At 44.8% G+C, this 22,476-nt stretch overlaps 2 long non-coding RNA genes across 4 annotated transcripts; one reads left to right on the top strand and one right to left on the bottom strand.

The window, feature by feature from the left end:
• Window positions 1–219: 219 nt before the first annotated feature.
• On the bottom strand, window positions 220–5,374 carry LOC115635961. Its single transcript, XR_003996752.1, has 3 exons — window positions 5,345–5,374; window positions 1,620–1,754; window positions 220–323 (listed from the first exon to the last, which is right to left on the bottom strand). It is a non-coding gene; the product is annotated as an uncharacterized LOC115635961 (long non-coding RNA).
• Window positions 5,375–5,918: 544 nt separating this feature from the next.
• LOC115635960 lies at window positions 5,919–22,252 on the top strand. Of its 3 annotated transcripts, none has more exons than XR_003996751.1 (5): window positions 5,919–6,265; window positions 8,905–9,039; window positions 9,551–9,594; window positions 20,404–20,578; window positions 21,251–22,252. It is a non-coding gene; the product is annotated as an uncharacterized LOC115635960 (long non-coding RNA). The 3 variants fall into 3 exon arrangements; XR_003996750.1 differs by having other exon boundaries at window positions 21,075–22,252; XR_003996748.1 differs by having other exon boundaries at window positions 6,072–6,265; window positions 20,404–22,252.
• Window positions 22,253–22,476: the final 224 nt, after the last annotated feature.

Genomic DNA, 22,476 nt, shown 5'->3' with positions numbered 1-22,476 from the left:
GGTTAAGAAAAAACGAGGTTTAAAAGGAAAATTGACAAAGGCAAAGCTTGTTTGGGAGGCCCTGGGTAAAAACTATTGACTACCCGTGTAGGTTAAAAAAAAAAACATTAAAAACTAGGTTTAAAAGGAAAATTGACTGTGTAGTAAGCACATGGCCAGTAAATTTAAAATAAAAATTGCCTGTGCAGTAAGCACAGGGTAAAAACTCTATAAAAAAGTGGCTAAGAAAAATACAATAAAGCTCAGGGTAAAATAAAAAAAAAAAGAGAAAATTTTTACCTTTGCAGACTTTTTGTAAATGAGGCAGCTTTTCTGGTTTAACCCTAGTAAATAAAACACATTAAAACTATTCAATACCAATGTAGGTTAAGAAAAAAGCATTTAAAAACATTAAAAACTAGGTTTAAAAGGGGAAATTTACTAAGGCAAAACCTGTTTAGTAAGCACATGGCCAAAAACTATAAAGGGGTACTAAGAAAAAAGCATTTAAAATGATTAAAAACTAGGTTTAAAAAGGGAATTGACTGAGGCAAAGCCTGTTTGGTAAGCACAGGGTAAAAAAGTGAGTAAAAAAGCATTGAAACTATTCAATACCAGTGTAGGTTAAGAAAAAAAGAGAGGTTAAAAAAAAGAACAGGACAAAGAGCAAAAATAGAGAGCACATGGTGGAATCTGAATGAGACAGAGGCCATGTCTACCTCTAAAATTTTGCAGCGCTGGTTGTTACAGCTGTATTAGTACAGCTGTATAGGGCCAGCGCTGCAGAGTGGCCACACTTACAGCAACCAGCGCTGCAAGTGGTGTTAGATGTGGCCACACTGCAGCGCTGTTGGGCGGCTTCAAGGGGGGTTCGGGGAACGCGAGAGCAAACCGGGAAAGGAGACCAGCTTCGCCGCGGTTTGCTCTCGCGTTCCCCGAACCACCCTGCAAACCGCAGGGAAGGAGACCTGCTTGCTCGGGGTTCCGGGAACGCGAGAGCAAACCGGGAAAGGAGACCAGCTTCGCCGCGGTTTGCTCTCGCGTTCCCCGAACCACCCTGCAAACCACAGGGAAGGAGACCTGCTTGCTCGGGGTTCCGGGAACGAGAGAGCAAACGGGGAAAGGAGAACAGCTTCGCCGCGGTTTGCTCTCGCGTTCCCCGAACCACCCTGCAAACCGCAGGGAAGGAGACCTGCTTGCTCGGGGTTCCGGGAACACGAGAGCAAGCCGGGGAAGGAGACCAGCTTGATTACCAGAGGCTTCCTCCTTCTACGGAGGTCAAGAAAAGCGCTGGTAAGTGTCTACATTGGATTACCAGCGCTGGATCACCAGCGCTGGATCCTCTACACCTGAGACAAAACGGGAGTAGGGCCAGCGCTGCAAACAGGGAGTTGCAGCGCTGGTGATGCCCTGCAGATGTGTACACCTTCAAAGTTGCAGCGCTGTAACTCCCTCACCAGCGCTGCAACTTTCTGATGTAGACAAGCCCAGAGAGAAGCAGGCAGAGTCTGTTTAGTAAGCACAGGGTAAAAAAGCATTCAGAATCAGGGTGGGTTACAAGACAAGAAAGAGAGCTCCCTCTGCAAAGGGCAAAGATAGAGAGCACATGGTGGAATCAGAAAGAGAGCGAGAATTCTCACCTTTGAAGTCTTTCTGTAGAATGAGGCAACTTTTCTGGTTCAGACCCTCTCACACTTGTTATCAATTCCTTTGGATCGGCCCAATCAGAGGTGGTTTTACAGCAGCGTCATAGAATTCATTTTCCTGAACCAATCCTAGTGTCCCAAGATTTTAAACAAGAGCCAGCTCCCTCCTTTCCCCCCTCCCCTCCTGTGTCCCCCTCCCTTTTAACTGTTTTTTCTTATCTAAAGAAACAGACCCCCAGCATTTTCCAGCCACGTAGCCCTTTTACAAAGGGGTTTTTATAAAAGTTAAAACCATAAGCTTTTAGTAATACACCATTTTTAACACATGTTAAAGTTACCTTAGTTTTGCAAAGGAATAAGAGACATCCCTTTTGTATGTGTTGTAATAAAAAAATATGCAGAAGCACCCCAGGTTAATAGTAATAAACAATTTATAAACCCCTTATTTTGTAAACCAGTAAATTAGAAAGACAAAGAAGCAAAGAGCCTGTTAGCAAAGCAGCCTCTGTGAGTTAGTGGATCAGAGATAAGAAGGCTGCTTCTGACCCAAGCTTTTTAACAAACACATGTTAAAGTTACATTAAGTTTTGCAAGGGGATAATGGCTTAAAAAGACAAACCTAAAACACATTTCTTTTACATTTATGTTATAATAAAAAAGAGCAGGCAGAAGTACCCCAGGTTTTTAGTAACAGACAGTTTAAAAACCCCTTATTTTGTAAACCAGTGGATTAGAAAGACAAAGAAGCAAAGCGCCTGTTAGCAAAGCAGCCTCTGTGAGTTAGTGGATCAGAGATAAGAAGGCTGCTTCTGACCCAAACTTTTTAACAAACACAAGTTACAACTACATTAAGTTTTGCAAAGGGATAATGACTCGAAAAGACAAACTTAAGACACAACCCTTTTGTATGTGTTGTAATAAAAAATTATGCAGAAGCACCCTAGGTTGAAAACCCCAGGTTTTTAGTAACAGACAGTTTATAGTCCCCTTATTTTGTAAGCCAGTGGATTAGAGAGAAGAAGAAGATTGCTTCTTTCCCCACTTTCTAACAAAGAGAGGTGAAAGGCTTTTAAGGGAATAAACCCTTGAAAAGACATGCCTAAATGAAGACACATTTCTTTATTTACCCCCCTTGACACAAGTGTTTCAGTAAAAAAGAGCAGGCAGAAGCACCCCTGGTTTTTTAGTAACAAACAGTTTATAAACCCCTTATTTTGTAAACCAGTGGATTAGAGAGAAGAAGATTGCTTCTTTCCCCACTTTTTAACAAAGAGAGGTAAAAGACATGCCAAAATGAAGGCATTCTCCTTTGGTATAGGTGTTTTAATAAAAAAAGAGCGTGCACAAACAGTCTAGGGTTATAAAAGTAATGTATAGTGACAAAAAAAAGTTTTTTTCCCCCTAGGTTTTAGACTAGCACTGCTTATTTTTTAGTAAAAACTGAAGCTGCAGCAGAGCCCTGTTCTGCTCTTATCTAAACAACCAGGACCCTGTAACAAAAGCTGAACAACACATACTAGAAACCATTTTAAAGGAGGGCTTTAAACTAGGTTCGACGGGGACAGGTGAGCAAACCCCACAGGTAAGTGGGGAACAAGACCTGGGAGATGGGTCGGAAACAGGAGGGAGCATGGGCTATAATGGCAGAGAGAAAGGAGGGTCAGGGCAAAGCTGGGAGGCAAGATCAAACCAGTATCTTAGATGCCTATATACAAATGCAAGAAAAAGCAGTCTCTGTGAGTTAGTGGATCAGAGATAAGAAGGCTGCTTCTGACCCAAGCTTTTTAACAAGCACATGTTAAAGTTACATTAAGTTTTGCAAGGGGATAATGACTCGAAAAGACAAACCTAAGACACAACCCTTTTGTATGTGTTGTAATAAAAAATTATGCAGAAGCACCCTAGGCTTAAAACCCCAGGTTTTTAGTAACAGACGGTTTATATTTTCCTTAGTTTGTAAACCACTGGACTAGAGAGAAGATTGCTTCTTTCCCCACTTTTTAACAAAGAAAGGTAAAAGACATGCCAAAATGAAGGCACAGTCCTTTGGTGTAGGTGTTTTAATAAAAAAAAGAGCATGCACAAACAGTCTAGGGTTATAAAAGTAATGTATAGTGACAAAAAAAAATTTCCCCTAGGTTTTAGACTAGCACTGCTTATTTTTTAGTAAAAACTGTGAAGCTGCAGCAGAGCCCTGTTCTGCTCTTATCTAAACAACCAGGACTCTGTAACAAAAGCTGAACAACACATACTAGAAACCATTTTAAAACGTCTTTTTTTGAAGTAATGTCTAAAACCCCCTCTTTTTAACGTATTAAATACATGAAATAACAAACTTACTTGAAGACACATTTCTTTATTTGTAGGGGTATTTCAATTAAAAAAAAGAGCATGCAGAAGCATCCCTGACCTAAGCCCGCAAAACCCTTACTAAGAAAAAGTCCGTTCCCCCCCCCCCAGGTTTTTAGTGTGAACCACTTGAAACAGCCTTTTGAAGGTAGTGGATTAGAAAAGAAGACCCCTTTGAAAAACAGGCCACCTGAAGACACTTTATTTTTTTTTTTTGTATTTAGCCCCCTTGGCATAAGTGTTTCATTAAAATTTAAAAGAGCAGGCAGACCCCCCCCCCTAGATTTTTAGTAACAGACGGTTTATATACCCCTTATTTTGTTAACCATTGGATCAGAGAGAAGAAGATTGCTTTTTTACCTGCTTTTTAACAGTTGTTATTCCAGCATGATGATGATATTTAACACACTTTCCATACACAAAGCACTGCTAATTTCTTTAATTTTACAATTCACATCATCATGCTGGATAACGGACTGCAGTGCCTCTGTTTAACCCAGGAACATTTAGCTCTAGGGGCAGAAGTGGTGGACAAAGTGACAGAGGCCGAAAACCCCAATAGCGTTTTAAATGAAATCATCAAACCGACAGATAAATGTTTAATGCAAAATGTTGAACATCTTCTTCGTTCAGCAAATTACAAAATCTTGCTCAGAAAAAACACTAACAGAGCGTGTTTGGGAACAAAACAGGCTGAGTTGTAAAATAAAATGTCAGTTAAAAATAACTGTGTAAAGCGTGTTTTTAAGGAGTTTCAGGGATGTGGGGTTTGTCAAAAGGTACATGAACGGCCTGTTCCTCTAACAAAGGCCCAACCACCTCACCCAGCCCTGGTGTTTGTGCGTAAGGGTTATAGGCTCCCTATGGACCATTGCAAAGCAGCCCCCAAACCCCTCTTAAATCATACCATCTTCTGCTTCGGCTGCACCTTTTCATTTTCCACCCCAAGGCCCTCTGCATTAGGACTTAATCATAGCCCCTCTAATTTCAACAATGTCTCAGGTCTCTTGTCTACTGTTTCATATTATTTAATGCAGTACATCATCTAGGGTTACAGTTTGCATAAAAGTGTTTTATAAAAACAAAACAAAATATATTCTCTAGGGCCTTAGACAAGGTAATAATAAACAATATTGTAACTATTGTTTTGCAGTCCTTGCTGCAATGTATCTTTTAGCTTGTTGTTTTTAATATTTCTGATAGGCCGTAAGATGGGGGAGATAATACCTCATAAAGTAAAAAAGTGCTTTCAAACAATAAACGTTTGCCCATGCTAAAGCATAACAACTTACACAGACAGGCTGCCTACAAAACTGTTTCACTAAAAGAGTTATCAACATGCCCCCTAAAACTCAGGACAGCTTTCTTACCAGCATGGCCTGATCTCTGTGGCCCTGGCTTTTTTTTTTAAAAAAAAAAAGTTTGTCCTTGGTTTAGATTTTAAAAAACAGTTAAAAAAAAGAAGAAAAAAAGGGGAAGGGTGGCGGGGGGAGGAGAAAAGAGTGTGTGTGTGTGTGTGGAGCGGGGGTGAGGAAGGCTCCATATCTCTGGTAAACCTTTAAAAAGCAATCTTGGGTGGTTGTTGTTTTTTTTTCTAATTAAAACATATGTAAACTCCCCTCAATTGCTAGTTTTCATATTCTTACCCAGTTGTTGTTTTGGTACTTTAAAAACACTGTTTTTAAAAGAACAGGCTAGTATCTTAAGCCTTTTAGTTCACTAAACTTCTACAAAATATCTCTAAGAGGGGCCTTGTTTTGTTACAGCTCAGGCAATACTGCTTTTTCATAATAAACTTTACAAAACATAATGCTTCAAATATATGGGAAGGAAAATAAACTTCTCTCTGATCCCCTGGATTACAAAATAAGGAGGATATAAACTAGCTGTTACTAAGGTTCTGTGGTTTTCACTCTGGCGTGTTTTCTGCAAGCCCTCTTTTTAATTAAAACACTCATGTAAAAATGTTAAATAAAGGGCTCTGTCTTTATATAGGCTTGTCTTTTAAAGTGTTTATTCCTCTACAAAACTTAATATAACTTCCACTTGTATGTGTTAAAAAACAGGCAAAGAAGCAGCTGCCTTATCTCTGATCTACTGGTTTACAGAGGCTGTTTTTGCTGACAGCTGCTCTGCTGCAAAAGCCTGCTGTCCTTACTAAAAAATGACCAGTGCTAGCCTAAACCTAGGGAAAAACTTTCTGTGTTTTTAAGCCTGGGTTGTTTCTGCGGACTTGCATGTTATTGAAACACCTATGCCTGAGGGGCTAAATGAAGGTTATGGGTCTTCAGGTAGGCTTGTCTTTTCAACTGTTTATTCCTTTTCACCTCTCTTTGTTAAAAAGCAGGTAAAAAAGCAATCTTCTTCTCTTTGATCCAATGGTTAACAAAATAAGGGGTATATAAACCGTCTGTTACTAAAAATCTAGGGGGGGGGGTCTGCCTGCTCTTTTACATTTTAATGAAACACTTATGCCAAGGGGGCTAAATACAAAAAAAAAAAAAATAAAGTGTCTTCAGGTGGCCTGTTTTTCAAAGGGGTCTTCTTTTCTAATCCACTACCTTCAAAAGGCTGTTTCAAGTGGTTCACACTAAAAACCTGGGGGGGGGGAACGGACTTTTTCTTAGTAAGGGTTTTGCGGGCTTAGGTCAGGGATGCTTCTGCATGCTCTTTTTTTTAATTGAAATACCCCTACAAATAAAGAAATGTGTCTTCAAGTAAGTTTGTTATTTCATGTATTTAATACGTTAAAAAGAGGGGGTTTTAGACATTACTTCAAAAAAAGACGTTTTAAAATGGTTTCTAGTATGTGTTGTTCAGCTTTTGTTACAGAGTCCTGGTTGTTTAGATAAGAGCAGAACAGGGCTCTGCTGCAGCTTCACAGTTTTTACTAAAAAATAAGCAGTGCTAGTCTAAAACCTAGGGGAAATTTTTTTTTTGTCACTATACATTACTTTTATAACCCTAGACTGTTTGTGCATGCTCTTTTTTTTATTAAAACACCTACACCAAAGGACTGTGCCTTCATTTTGGCATGTCTTTTACCTTTCTTTGTTAAAAAGTGGGGAAAGAAGCAATCTTCTCTCTAGTCCAGTGGTTTACAAACTAAGGAAAATATAAACCGTCTGTTACTAAAAACCTGGGGTTTTAAGCCTAGGGTGCTTCTGCATAATTTTTTATTACAACACATACAAAAGGGTTGTGTCTTAGGTTTGTCTTTTCGAGTCATTATCCCCTTGCAAAACTTAATGTAACTTTAACATGTGCTTGTTAAAAAGCTTGGGTCAGAAGCAGCCTTCTTATCTCTGATCCACTAACTCACAGAGACTGCTTTTTCTTGCATTTGTATATAGGCATCTAAGATACTGGTTTGATCTTGCCTCCCAGCTTTGCCCTGACCCTCCTTTCTCTCTGCCATTATAGCCCATGCTCCCTCCTGTTTCCGACCCATCTCCCAGGTCTTGTTCCCCACTTACCTGTGGGGTTTGCTCACCTGTCCCCGTCGAACCTAGTTTAAAGCCCTCCTTTAAAATGGTTTCTAGTATGTGTTGTTCAGCTTTTGTTACAGGGTCCTGGTTGTTTAGATAAGAGCAGAACAGGGCTCTGCTGCAGCTTCAGTTTTTACTAAAAAATAAGCAGTGCTAGTCTAAAACCTAGGGGGAAAAAAACTTTTTTTTGTCACTATACATTACTTTTATAACCCTAGACTGTTTGTGCACGCTCTTTTTTTATTAAAACACCTATACCAAAGGAGAATGCCTTCATTTTGGCATGTCTTTTACCTCTCTTTGTTAAAAAGTGGGGAAAGAAGCAATCTTCTTCTCTCTAATCCACTGGTTTACAAAATAAGGGGTTTATAAACTGTTTGTTACTAAAAAACCAGGGGTGCTTCTGCCTGCTCTTTTTTACTGAAACACTTGTGTCAAGGGGGGTAAATAAAGAAATGTGTCTTCATTTAGGCATGTCTTTTCAAGGGTTTATTCCCTTAAAAGCCTTTCACCTCTCTTTGTTAGAAAGTGGGGAAAGAAGCAATCTTCTTCTTCTCTCTAATCCACTGGCTTACAAAATAAGGGGACTATAAACTGTCTGTTACTAAAAACCTGGGGTTTTCAACCTAGGGTGCTTCTGCATAATTTTTTATTACAACACATACAAAAGGGTTGTGTCTTAAGTTTGTCTTTTCGAGTCATTATCCCTTTGCAAAACTTAATGTAGTTGTAACTTGTGTTTGTTAAAAAGTTTGGGTCAGAAGCAGCCTTCTTATCTCTGATCCACTAACTCACAGAGGCTGCTTTGCTAACAGGCGCTTTGCTTCTTTGTCTTTCTAATCCACTGGTTTACAAAATAAGGGGTTTTTAAACTGTCTGTTACTAAAAACCTGGGGTACTTCTGCCTGCTCTTTTTTATTATAACATAAATGTAAAAGAAATGTGTTTTAGGTTTGTCTTTTTAAGCCATTATCCCCTTGCAAAACTTAATGTAACTTTAACATGTGTTTGTTAAAAAGCTTGGGTCAGAAGCAGCCTTCTTATCTCTGATCCACTAACTCACAGAGGCTGCTTTGCTAACAGGCTCTTTGCTTCTTTGTCTTTCTAATTTACTGGTTTACAAAATAAGGGGTTTATAAATTGTTTATTACTATTAACCTGGGGTGCTTCTGCATATTTTTTTATTACAACACATACAAAAGGGATGTCTCTTATTCCTTTGCAAAACTAAGGTAACTTTAACATGTGTTAAAAATGGTGTATTACTAAAAGCTTATGGTTTTAACTTTTATAAAAACCCCTTTGTAAAAGGGCTACGTGGCTGGAAAATGCTGGGGGTCTGTTTCTTTAGATAAGAAAAAAACAGTTAAAAGGGAGGGGGACACAGGAGGGGAGGGGGGAAAGGAGGGAGCTGGCTCTTGTTTAAAATCTTGGGACACTAGGATTGGTTCAGGAAAATGAATTCTATGACGCTGCTGTAAAACCACCTCTGATTGGGCCGATCCAAAGGAATTGATAACAAGTGTGAGAGGGTCTGAACCAGAAAAGTTGCCTCATTCTACAGAAAGACTTCAAAGGTGAGAATTCTCGCTCTCTTTCTGATTCCACCATGTGCTCTCTATCTTTGCCCTTTGCAGAGGGAGCTCTCTTTCTTGTCTTGTAACCCACCCTGATTCTGAATGCTTTTTTACCCTGTGCTTACTAAACAGACTCTGCCTGCTTCTCTCTGTCTCATTCAGATTCCACCATGTGCTCTCTATTTTTGCTCTTTGTCCTGTTCTTTTTTTTAACCTCTCTTTTTTTCTTAACCTACACTGGTATTGAATAGTTTCAATGCTTTTTTACTCACTTTTTTACCCTGTGTTTACCAAACAGGCTTTGCCTCAGTCAATTCCCTTTTTAAACCTAGTTTTTAATCATTTTAAATGCTTTTTTCTTAGTACCCCTTTATAGTTTTTGGCCATGTGCTTACTAAACAGGTTTTGCCTTAGTAAATTTCCCCTTTTAAATCTAGTTTTTAATGTTTTTAAATGCTTTTTTCTTAACCTACATTGGTATTGAATAGTTTTAATGTGTTTTATTTACTAGGGTTAAACCAGAAAAGCTGCCTCATTTACAAAAAGACTGCAAAGGTAAAAATTTTCTCTTTTTTTTTTTATTTTACCCTGAGCTTTATTGTATTTTTCTTAGCCACTTTTTTATAGAGATTTTACCCTGTGCTTACTGCACAGGCAATTTTTCTTTTAAATTTACTGGCCATGTGCTTACTACACAGTCAATTTTCCTTTTAAACCTAGTTTTTAATGTTTTTTTTTTAACCTACACGGGTAGTCAATAGTTTTTACCCAGGGCCTCCCAAACAGGCTTTGCCTTTGTCAATTTTCCTTTTAAACCTCGTTTTTTCTTAACCTACATTGGTATTGAATACTTTTAATGCCTTTTTTAGCAAATTTTTAACCTACCTCGGTATTAAATAGTTTTCACTCCCTTTTTTACCCTGGGCCTTTCAGACAGGTTTTGCCTTTCCCTTTTTCAACCTAGTTTTTAATATATTTCCTTTTTCTTTAAGTTTTATCCCCCTATTCTTTCATAACTCTCTCTTTTCCTCTTCATGTCACCAAGCACAAACATACACAACACTCCCCCATAGTCAAACACATACACGCACACACTCTTTTTCAAAATGGCCGTCGGCGCCACACTTTTGCGCCAATGTTGTTTTCTCTCTTTTTTTTTTATTCCATCGTGTGCTGTCTATCTTTGCCAGTTGCAAAGGGGGCTCTTCTTTTTTTTCATCTACACTGGTATTGAATAGTTTCAGTGCTTTTTTATTCATTTTTTTTACCCTGTGCTTACCAAACAGGCTCCGCCGTAGTAAATTCCCTTTTTAAACCTAGTTTTTAATGTTTTTAAATGCTTTTTTCTTAACCTACATTGGTATTGAATAGTTTCAATGCTTTTTTATCCTGTGCTTACCAAACAGGTTTTGACTTAGTAAATTCCCTTTATAAACCTAGTTTTCAATATTATTTAACTTTTCTCTTAACCCACCCTGATATTTAATACACCTTTTACATTTATCTCAAAAATTTCTATTCTTTACTTGCCTACCAAACTAAGCCTTTACCATCCTCTCTCCTTACTCAAACTCACTAAGAATCTCTCCTTTCCAGCTAACTAACCCTTTAAAAACAAAAATCTTTCTATTCTTTCATAACCAGCCTCTTTTCTTCAATAACTTACCTCTCTTCTTTCAAATTTCCTTTTTTTCTCTAAACTTTACTCAGACTCTCTTTTCCTCTTTACACTCTTCTTTCAACTTTTTTCTCTTCAAGTCACCAAGCACAAACATACACAACACTTCCCCTAGTCAAACACATACACACACACACACATTTTTTCAAAATGGCCGACGGCGCCACACATTGGCGCCAACGGAAACGGGGGGTGGGAAGGCGGGACATAAGCCCTAAAAGGGGCGTGGAAACCTGTCAACATTTGTATGGTGATGAATACTATCGAGCTTATTACTACTGCCATGGAAAGGCCTGTGAAAATAAGCCCTTGCAGTGTAGGTGGGGCAGTGAGCATGAGGAGTGCCAGGTGGATTCCCAAACAGGGTTGCAGCCAGCGCAATGATAGCCAATGCTCAAGTGGGGACAGGGACATTTTTCAACTTGCAGTACCCAAAGCCATGCTGTAGGCTAAGCTGGAGAGCAGGGCTCTAGCACCATTCTTAATGCACAACCAAACCCTGCCCTTTGGTGTTGAGTGGAGCAGATCCGGCTGCTAAGCAAGGCAGCCTGTGTGCAGGGGGCTGGACACCTAACTATTCCCCTGAGCTGGCATGCCACACCCCTGGGTCAACAGAGAGTGAGTGGTAGGTTGGCCAGCTCTCTGCTTGAAAGTGCTCAAGAGCATGGCAGAAGTTGGTGCTCAGCTGCTGTTGTGGCTTTTGCTCACTCTGCTAGTCCAGTAGGGTACCTGCACCACAGCAGGGAGGGCTATGGCCCTTGGTGGTAGCTCTATTGAGTGTGGAAGCAAATTATGTGAAATTCTCAGTCCTCCTGCTGGAAAGAGCCTTTCCCACCTGGCTCCAAGCCCTGGTGAGGACAAGGCTTCAGGAGCACTGAGAAGAATAATGGAGCTGGCTCTGCAACTTCTTATCAATAACACTAGCATAGATATAGCTGCTGCTTTGGTTCCTGCAAAGCTTACAAACTAGCCCAGTTCTCTGCCCTGGATTCACGTGTCCACCAAAGGCTCCGTGGAGGGTTCACAAAGTGTTTGCTTTGCTGCTCATGATTCATGTCGTGGTTGGTTGCCTGAATCACATGGTATTTCTCCACTCCCTGATTGGATGACTAACAGTTTTTAAGCCAGAGAGTAGCCCTGACAAATGCAGTCTTGCCCTGTTCAGATCCATTCACAATGCTGCTGCAATGATCCTTCTCCTGTCCCCTTGCTTTGATCATGTCACCCTCTCTGCATCCCTCTACTGGCTCCCCCTTCTCTGCCATATCAAACATAAGCTGCTTGTGTATACTTCCAAGGCCCGGTGTGGACCTTCCCTACCTGACCTAACAGTTCTCATTCACTCTCAAAAAGTCAACTCCTGCGTCTGATTGGCCCTGACGTCAGCTTCCATCTCCTGCTTGTGACTACAAAGCAGGGTTTAGTCAGAGGGGCAGCTAGGCTGCAAAGGAGTGAGAGGCTGGGGTGTGTATGTTTGCACTGCTGCTGCCCAGGCTGGGCCTGTCCTGTGGATAAAGGACATCAGTATCTAGGGCTGCCACTACAGCGCCATTCACCAGCCCTAGGCCAGGGACATAAGAACATAAGACAGGTCAAGTCGTGTGGGGGAGGGTGGAGGAGTGGCGCTATATGTGAAAGAAAATGTAGAATCAAATTAAGTAAAAATCTTAAATGAATCCACATGTTCCATAGAATCTGTATGGATAGTAATTCCATGCTCTAATAAGAATATAACAGTAGGGATCTATTATCGACCACCTGACCAGGACAGTGATAGTGATGAAATGCTAAGGGAGATTAGAGAGGCTAGCAAAATAAAGAACTCAATAATAGTGGGGGATTTCAATTATCCCCATATTGACTGGGTACATGTCACCTCAGGACAAAATGCAGATACAAAATTTCTTGATACTTTAAATGACTGCTTCTTGGAGCAGCTGGTATAGGAACTCAGGAGGGGAGAGACGACTCTAGATTTAGTCCTCAGTGGAGCTCAGGATCTGGTCAAAGAGGTAACTATAACAGGACCACTTGGAAATAGTGACCATAATATAATAACATTTAACATTCCTGTGGTGGGAAAAACACCTCAACAGACCAACACTGTGGCATTCAATTTCAGAAAGGGGAACTATGCAAAAATGAGGAGGTTAGTTAAACAGAAATTAAAAAGTACAGTGACTAGAATGAAATCCCTGAAAGCTGCATGGACACTTTTCAAAGACACAATAATAGAGGCCCAACTTAAATATATACCCCAAATTAAAAAACAAAAGAACTAAAAAAGAGCCACCATGGCTTAAGAACCATGTAAAAGAAGCAGTGAGAGATAAAAGAGCATCTTTTAAAAAGTGGATGTCAAATCCTAGTGAGGTAAATAGAAAGGAGCTTAAACACTGACAAATTACGTGTAAAAATGTAATAAGAAAAGCCAAAAAGGAGTTTAAAAGAACAGCTAGCTAAAAACTCAAAAGGTAATTGTCACCGATTCACAGATCATGCCCACTCTTGGCCCTATGCGGTCTGTGAGGGGTGCCCCTTTCAGTGAGACAGCCCTTCTCTGGGGTCCACTCTCTCTCGGGGTCAGGCCCCTCCACCTCCTGGAGCCACACCTCTCTGAGCCTCAGCACATCTGTCTCTCGCCGTGGGCCCCCTCAGGGAGTCCACGTGCTCTGGACCCTCTGGGCCTCCTCACCCCCAAAGGGGTTGATGCCCCCTGTTCTCTAGACCAGAGTGACTCTCAACCAGCATAAAACAGGAGGGTTTATTGAGAGTTGAACACAGCACAGGAAACTCTCAGGGACTCAGGCCTGGCCTTCCTCAGCACAGCATATCCCAGTCCCCCTGCAGCCAGGTAGGCTCTGCCTGCTTCCCCTCTCCAGCCCAGAGGCCCCCGTGCTTCCCAGCTGGGCTTCTGATATCTCCGGCCCCAAGCCCCGTCTCTGTCCATTGTCTTCTCTCCAGGTAAACAGGGTCGTAAACAGGAAGGCCTAGGTCTCCTCTCAGCCCTCCTCTGGCTGGAACCGGCTGGTCAAGTCACCGGGGTCCTCTCTTCACAGCCCATTGTCCTCTCACTGGCCAGAACCGGCTGTGTCTCCAGAGCCAGGTCTCCGGGTCACCAGGTCACCAGTCGCTGGGGTCTCCATCCTCCCGGCCATCGGCCAGGGTCCCAAGTTCCCTCTCCTGTCCTCTGTAACAACAAACTCCCTCTCCCCTCCCCTTGTTAAACCAGTAGCACCCGGGGACACTGAGTCCCATCCCCTGTGCATGCAAACCACTGGAAAACACAGAAAATCCCAAGAAACTCCCCCACTTCATCACAATAATAACAAAATGTTTTTAAGTACATCAGAAGCAGGAAATCTGCTAAGCAACCAGTGGGTCCCCTGGACGATCCAGATACAAAAGGAGCACTTAAAGACGATAAAGTCATTGCGGAGAAATTAAATGAATTCTTTGCTTCAGTCTTCACGGCTGAGGATGTTAGGGAGATTCCCAAACCTGAGTCATCTTTTGTAGGTGACAAATCTGAGGAATTGTCACAGACTGAAGTGTCACTAAAGGAGGTTTTGGAATTAACTGATAAATTTAACAGTAACAAGTCACCGGGACCAGATGGCATTCACCCAAGAGTTCTGAAAGAACTCAAATGTGAAATTGCAGAACTATTAACTATGGCTATGGTTTGTAACCTGTCCTTTAAATCAGCTTCTGTACCGAATGACTGGAAGATAGCTAATGTAAAGCCAGTATTGAAAAAGGACTCCGGAGGTGATCCCGGCAATTACAGACTGGTAAGTCTAACATCAGTATCGGGCAAATTAGTTGAAACAATAGTAAAGAATAAAATTGTCAGACACATAGAAGAACATAAATTGTTGGGCAAAAGTCAACATGGTTTCTGTAAAGGAAAATCCTGTCTTATTAATCTATTAGAGTTCTCTGAAGGGGTCAACAAACATGGACAATGGGAATCCAGTGGACATAGTGTACTTAGATTTCCAGAAAGCCTTTGACAAGGTCCCTCACCAAAGGCTCTTACATAAATTAAGTTGTCATGGGATAAGAGGGAAGATCTTTTCATAGATTGAGAACTGGTTAAAAGATAGGGAACAAAGGGTAGGAATGAATGGTAAATTCTCAGAATGGAGAGGGCTAACTAGTGGTGTTCCCCAAGGGTCAGTCCTTGGACCAATCCTATTCAACTTATTCATAAATGATCTGATAAAAGGGGTAAACAGTGTGGTGGCAAAGTTTGCAAATGATACTAAACTGCTCAAGATAGACCAAAGCAGACTGTGACGAATTTTAAAAAGATCTCACAAAACTAAGTGATTGGGCAACAAAATGGCAAAAAAAATTTAATGTAGATAAATGTAAAGTAATGCACATTGAAAAAAATAACCCCAACTATACATACAATATGATGGGGGCTAATTTAGCTGGGCCTGTCCTGTGGATAAGGACATCAGTATCCAGGGCTGCCACTACAGTGCTTTTCACTAGGCCAGGATGCAGAGACTCGTTCGTTCTCTGGCAGCCATTAGCCATCTCCTTTGGGAGAGGAGGCTCCCACCTGCCCCCAGGAATGCTCACCTTCCTGCAGCAACCCACTGATTCTGAGAGGCTGCAAGCAAATGCGCTGGCTACTTACATGTGCTTGAATTGCGAGGACATGACGGGAGCCAAACAAACACAAACCATATGGCTGACACCACGGGGCCTGGCTAATGTACCCACTAGCTTTCCATGGGATCCCCCCACCAGCTGTTTGTGATGCATAGGCCAAAAGGCAGGGGAGGTATTTCTGCCCATCAAGAGCTCCCAGCCTAATGCTGGGTCATTAGACAGCAGCCTGTGACCCTGGATATCTCTCCGTGTTTTTACATGCCCATCAGGGAGATGCATGTTCAGTGCATACTGTGGGAAGGATCCAGTAGGAGAGCTGACAGCTGCCCCGGGTCTGTGGGCAGAGTGCTCGGCCACAGCCGTATGAGAGAGGCAAAAGGACAGGCAGAACATTATATATTAACCCACAACCCCAGAGCCCCAGCTGCGTGGTGCAGCCTGCTGACCACCCTTGTGCTGAGCCAGCAGGACCTGGCAATGCAGCCAGACAGCAGTGGTGGTGTTGAGGATGAAGACGGGTAACCAGAGTTCACCCACTTCTCAGCTGGGCACTATGGAGTTGAAGTTAGGTTAGTTCTGCTTTTAGCACTGCCCCACTGCTCTGCAGGAATGAGCACAGGAAGACAAGACTCAGTTCCTGACCCCAATGACGCCTCACCCGGACCCCACACAGAAGCTCCTCAGACCAAACAGCCCTGGTCTCACCTTTGCAGACCAAATGTAGGCCAAGTAAATACAGTCCGGAGCTCCACCATGGCCTCTCAATTTCCAATGTCACTGGTGAATGTGAAATGTAGGGGGCCCATCTAGCCCAGCGAGCAGAGATCCCGAGCAGCAGTCTGTTCCCAAGGAGAGGCTGTGACTCGAGATCAGGCCAGCAGGAGCCCAGGTTATTCCTCACCTTGCAGCAGACATCTCTCACTGGGTTGTTCAATGCAATTCTGCTCTTGTCACTTGCAAAGGTGACCTGCAAAGAGGTGCAGAAGAATTGTGTTGTATTGTTCTGCCTCTGGCTGGGGAGTGAAGAAGAATTGTGTTGTATTGTGCTGCCTCTGGCTGGGGGGTGAAGAAGAATTGTGTTGTATTGTGCTGCCTCTGGCTGGGGGGTGAAGAAGAATTGTGTTGTATTGTGCTGCCTCTGGCTAGGGGGCGAAGAAGAATTGTGTTGTATTGTGCTGCCTCTGGCTGGGGGTGAAGAGCCTTTGAAGAGTAGATTTTTTTCAATTTTTACAATGGAAAATCAAGTGGTGCCCAGTGTGTTTATTGTAGGCTCTGTGGATGAGGGGAGAGCTCACGAGGTTATGCCCTCACAGACACCAGCCTGACAATGCAAGAGGGTGTGATGGTTTTGCTCAGACTGGTTAACCCTAGCTGGTGCAAACACCTGACACACAGCTGGGAGAAACACTTGTCCATTAAGGGCCCACGCACTCCCAGTCCATTCTCTGCCTCCCCACTCACACCCCAGGAAACCTCCAGAAAAACAGACAAGGCTACACTTGACATTCCTGATGTTTGCTCATTCCCCGACTCCCCTTATCATTTAGCTCAGGGACGGGCAGAAATGGCACAGCTCCCCCTCCTCCAGACCCCTTTAGAAACCAATGTCTGTTTGGTTGCCTGCTTTCTGCTGCTTCTATGTGTGGGTGTTGTGTAGTGCAGGGTGACGCATCTCTCCCAACGTCTCCCCCAAGAGTCATTCGTTCTCCCCACCCCATATCTCCCCTGCCCTAAACCCCGTATCTGCCTTTCCCCTCACGCTGTCTGTGCTCCGCTGTTCACTCCACTACATGGAGGGTTTCATTTTCGGGGGGGCTTGGCCTTCCCCCTTCGCTCCCTGCTGAGCACTGGACAGAAATATGGATGGCTGGGTGTGGTGTCCTCTGAACTGTGTCAGTGTTTTGGCCAGGACAGATGGAGGATGGGGACTTTGCTCAACCCGGAACAGAGGGGGTCCCTCAGGCTTCTGGTCGGGTTCCCCCAAGCCCAGCCAAGCCCAGTGGGCTAGTGTCCAAAATACATACCAGGAAAGGCTTTTATCACCTGCTGGGGGCCTGGAACAAGGTTAGAGATGGCCTGCCAGGGAGGGCAAGGTGTGGATGCAAGAGAGACAGGGTGAAAGGCGCTGGGGTTTGGAAAGGGCTCAGTAGCATGGCTGGAGAGCAAGGGTACGTCTACACTACAGGATTATTCTGATTTTACATAAACCAGTTTTGTAAAACAGATTATATAAAGTCGAGTGCACACGGCCACACAAAGCACAATAATTCGGCGGTGTGCGTCCATGTACCGAGGCTAGCATCGATTTCTGGAGCGTTGCACTGTGGGTAGCTATCCCATAGCTATGCCATAGTTCCCACAGTCTCCCCCGCCCATTGGAATTCTGGGTTGAGATCACAATGCATGACGGTGCAAAAACAGTGTCACGGGTGATTCTGGGTAAATGTCATCTCTCATTCCTTCCTCCGTGAAAGCAACGGCAGACAATCATTTCGTGCCCTTTTTCCCTGGATTGCCCTGGCAGACGCCATAGCATGGCAACCATGGAGCCTGTTTTGCCTTTTGTCACTGTCACCGTATGTGTACTGGATGCTGCTGACAGAGGCGGTACTGCAGTGCTACACAGCAGCATTCAACAGCCTTTGCAAGGTAGCAGAGATGGTTAACATCTCTATTGTACCATCTGCCATGCCATTATAAATTAGCAATGAGATGATGGTTATCAGTTGTTCTGTACCATCTGCTGCTGTCATAGGTGTTCCTGGCTGGCCTTCACTGAGGTTGGCCAGGGGCGCAAAGACAAAAATGGGCATGATTCCCTGGATCATTCCCTCCTTTATGTTTTGTCTAAAAATAGAGTCAGTCCTGCCTAGAATATGGGGCAAGTGTACTAGAAAACCAGTGTACCAGAGAGCACAGCCACTCCGTGTCAGATCCTGCAGAAATGATGAGCTGCATGCCATTCTAGAGGATGCCCCTGCAACAACCCCACCCTTTGCTTCCCTCCTCCCCCAACCCTCCTGGGCTACCGTTGCAGTGTCTCACCATTTGTGTGATGAAGTAATAAAGAAAGCAGGAATAAGAAACACTGACTTTTTAGTGAGATAAAATGAGGGGGAGGCAGCCTCCAGCTGCTATGATAGTCCAGAATCTTTTTTTTAGACATGAAAGGGGGGGTCTTATGGAGCTCAGCCCCCAGTTGCTGTGATGAAGATGGTTACCAGCCATTCTGTACCATCTGCTGGGAATGACCAGGAGTCATTCTTATTTTTACCCAGGCCAGCCAGGAGCACTCACAGGATGATGAGGATGGCTATCAATCATTCTGTACTGTGCCATCTGCCACCAGGGAGAAGAGGGGAGAGGATGCTGCTGTTCAGTGCCACAGCACCGCATCTACCAGCAGCATGCAGTAGACATATGGTGACATTGAAAAAAGTCAAAAAATGATTTTTTTCCCTTTTATTTCACGGGGGAAAAAGGGGGGTAAATTGACGAGGTATACCCAGAACCACCCCAGACAATGTGTTTGACCCTACATGCATTGGGAGCTCAGCCAAGAATGCAAATGCTTTTTTGGAGACTGCGGGGACTGTGGGATAGCTGGAGTCCTCAGTACCCCCTCCCTCCCTCCATGAGTGTCCATTTGATTCTTTGGCTTTCCATTACGTTTGTCACACAGCACTGTGCTGTGGACTCTGTATCATAGCCTGGAGATTTTTTCAAATGCTTTGTCATTTTGTCTTCTGTAACAGAGCTGTGATAGAACAGATTTGTCTCCCCATACAGCGATCAGATCCAGTATCTCCCGTACGGTCCATGCTGGAGCTCTTTTTGGATTTGGGACTGCATCGCCACGGGTGCTGATCGGAGCTCCACACTGGGCAAATAGGAAATGAAATTCAAAAGTTCACGGGGCTTTTCCTGTCTACCTGGCCAATGCATCCGAGTTCAGATCGCTTTCCAGAGCGGTCACAATGGTGCACTGTGGGATACCGCCTGGAGGCCAATACCATCGATTTGCGGCCACACTAACCCTAATCCGACATGGCAATACCGATTTCAGCGCTACTCCTCCCGTCGGGGAGGAGTACAGAAACTGGTTTAAAGAGCCCTTTATATCTATATAAAGGGCCTCGTTGTGTGGACAGGTGCAGGGTTAAATCAGTTTAAAGCTGCTAAATTCGGTTTAAACGTGTAGTGTAGACCAGGCCCAAGAAAACTTCCCTTTCTGTGCCTGACCTTTAAGGATGCCAGGTTCGAGCAGGGATGACTCATGGCTCCCAGTGGACTCTCAGACAGGGCCTGGACAGGAAGCATTTCTCACCATGCCAGGGGCCTGCGGGGAGGAAACTCTTTGTTCTCCACACAAATGATATGGTTCAAGTATTTTATTGTTGATTAAAGGCCCAGCCACAGGCCCTGTCCAGGATACCCCTGCTACCTTCTGTCCAAAGACACCAGTTCTGTTCCGTCAGGCTCTGAGCTCCAGCAGAGATGACAGACGAGCTCCTCTTTCTTGTGCCACACTCAAAATTGTGTACGGGACCATCAGGCATGCTTGAGGGCTTCCCACTGAGACCAGTGCCAGCCCCACACCACACACCCAGTGTGGTGCAAAGGAGCTCTCCGGATTGTAGCAGTTGGACAGTCAGAGAAAGGACAGACAGAGCAGAAATGATTCTTGCTCCAGAGCCAGATCTGAGGGGCCTGCCCGCTGCCCTGCGTCACAGGGAATGTCTCGGCAGAGTTCTCCATGCGTAAGAGGGACATTACGGAGATCTGAGCGGGAGCGGTGGCTGCAGAAGGACCAGCAGGTGTGCAGAAACATCCTGAGCCACTGCATGAGAGAATCCAGTTAGGTTCCCTCTGGGGCCTTCTATACTTCCAGGGCTGCCATGCAGGCTTGCCTTTGTGTTGCACCAGAGAAGGAAGGCAGTGGGCTCTGGGACTAGGCGTGAAGGCAGTATGCAGGCGGCTGTGCTGGGCCATGGAATGAACTCCCCTGCAGAGCAGAGGACCGTCCCAAGCCTCACCACCTTCTACTCCAATTCCAGGCACACTTTTCCAACAGGCCTTCTCTCCCAGAAACACAGAGCAGCTGCAGGTCTAGCAAACCCAGCCAAAGCCTACCAGAACTAATGCTCCACTGCACACAGACCTCTCCCCAAGGCAAGAGGAGGAGATGGAAAACAAACCACGTGGGACAGATGGCATCTGTCTCTGGGGAAGGTAGTTCATGACCTCTCATAGAACAGAATAGAGAACACAGAGCTCATCCTGGGAAGCAGGGGGGTTGTGCTGGGAAGCAGAGGACTGTGCTGGGATGCAGAGGGTTGTGCTGGGATACAGGCAGCTGGGCTGGGAAGGAGGCCGCTGGGCTGGGATACAGATAACTGTGCTGGGATGAAGGCGGCTGTGCTGGGATGCCCTGCTACACAGTCCAGCAATGAGGATCCTGTGTGATCTAGGGGAGGGAAAATATCTGTGTGCTGGAGAGCTGACTGCAATGATGGCACAGATGTGGGGTCTCAGGGAGGGCGCCATCGCGGTGTGCTGGAGCTGTCTAGGAGTTGGCCACTGATCCCGGAACTGGAGTGCCCGGTCATTGCTTCCTTGGGTGAACTGTTTTACAGGTGGTTTTATGGGTGGTTTGGCTTTTCAGAAGAGTGAATGGGGAGGATTTTGCTGAGTTGGGAACAAGAGGGCAATTGTAATGTCTTTATAGGCTTCTCAGCAGAGAGAAACATGGTCTCGCGGGGAAAACAGCAGGGAAAACAAAGGGAAACGAGCAGCAAATTGCTGGGGCGGAACCGGCTGTTGATCAGAGAGGCAAGTGGTAATCAACACGCCGGATTTTCTGCTGGGCCTCTGCAGAAATGACAAGAAAATTCACCATTGTAGGAACTGGACAAGAAACTCCTCCTGCTGCCATCCTCAGAGCTGGCAGGAGCACAGACAGGTTATTTTCCATCTTCCCTGCCCCCACCACAGGAGCTGGACTCTGCTTCGCAGTAAGTCACACTCTCTTCTGCACTGTTATTGGCTTGGACACATTCCACTGGCTAATGACACTCTCTTTACTCGCCTGCACGCTCCATTTTCAGCTGGATACAATCTCACCCCCGAACATGTGTTATAGTTGCTGTCCACCCCAGAAGTGGCTGCATTTCAGTGCAGGGTGCTTGTGCCAGGAACATGGTGAACTGCTTTTATCATGCGCTTTGAGCATCTCATCTGCACTCTGACTGGAAATCCTGTATAAGAGCTTGATATTGTTACTGGTTTATCTAGCACAAGCCAGACATGGAGGCACCTCACGTACTAATGAGACAGATGGGGACCTTCCCAAATTGCCTCCAAGCTGAGGTCTGCTCTACACTCTGTTTTTGTCCTGACTTGTGATTTCCTCCTGAAATAGTTAAATCAGCACCACTCCTAAAGTACCACAGTTATGTTGGTAGAAAGGTGACTCGTATAGGTACAGCTTAGTCCCCTTCCCTTATGCAGTGGTCCCCAAACGTTTTCTGTCACGCCCCCCCCCACCCGGAATGGAATCTGTCTGCGCGTTGCCCCCGGGAGCCACAGTTGGAAGCCGGGCTGGGAGCAGAGCCACAGCCAGGGTGAGGAGCTGAGGCTGCAGGCTGCAGTCGGCAGTGGGGTTGGGACTGGAGCCAATGCCAGGGCTGTGGCTAGAGTTGCGGCTGGGGCCGGGACCAAGAGCGGGGCTGCAGCCAGGGCCTGAGGCCGGGAGCCAGGGGCCTAGGTCGCAGCTAGAGCTGCAGCCGAAAGCGGAGCTGCGGCTGGAGCTGGGGGCCAAGGCAAGGGCCACCACTGCAGCTGGGAGCAAGGCCAGAGCCTGGGGCCGGGAGGTGTGGCCAGGGCAGGGAGTGGGGCAGGAGCAGAGCTGGGGGCAGAGCGGGGCCGGGAGGTGTGGCCGGGGCAGGGGCGGGGCAGGAGCAGAGCTGGGGGCAGAGCGGGGCTGGGAAGCACTCCCTTCCCACCTGCATGGGGGCTGGCCTGGGCCCCATCGTGCCCTCCCCCCACCCTAAGGGGATGCGCCCCACAGTTTGGGGACCACTGCCTTACAGGAATAGCTAGATCAGCATATGCACCTATGTATCAATACA

Source organism: Gopherus evgoodei, chromosome 16, assembly GCF_007399415.2.
Source record: "Gopherus evgoodei ecotype Sinaloan lineage chromosome 16, rGopEvg1_v1.p, whole genome shotgun sequence".
Lineage (NCBI taxonomy): Eukaryota > Metazoa > Chordata > Testudines > Testudinidae > Gopherus > Gopherus evgoodei.
Note: the sequence above shows the minus strand (reverse complement) of the source record. Positions and strands in the feature narration are given on the sequence as shown.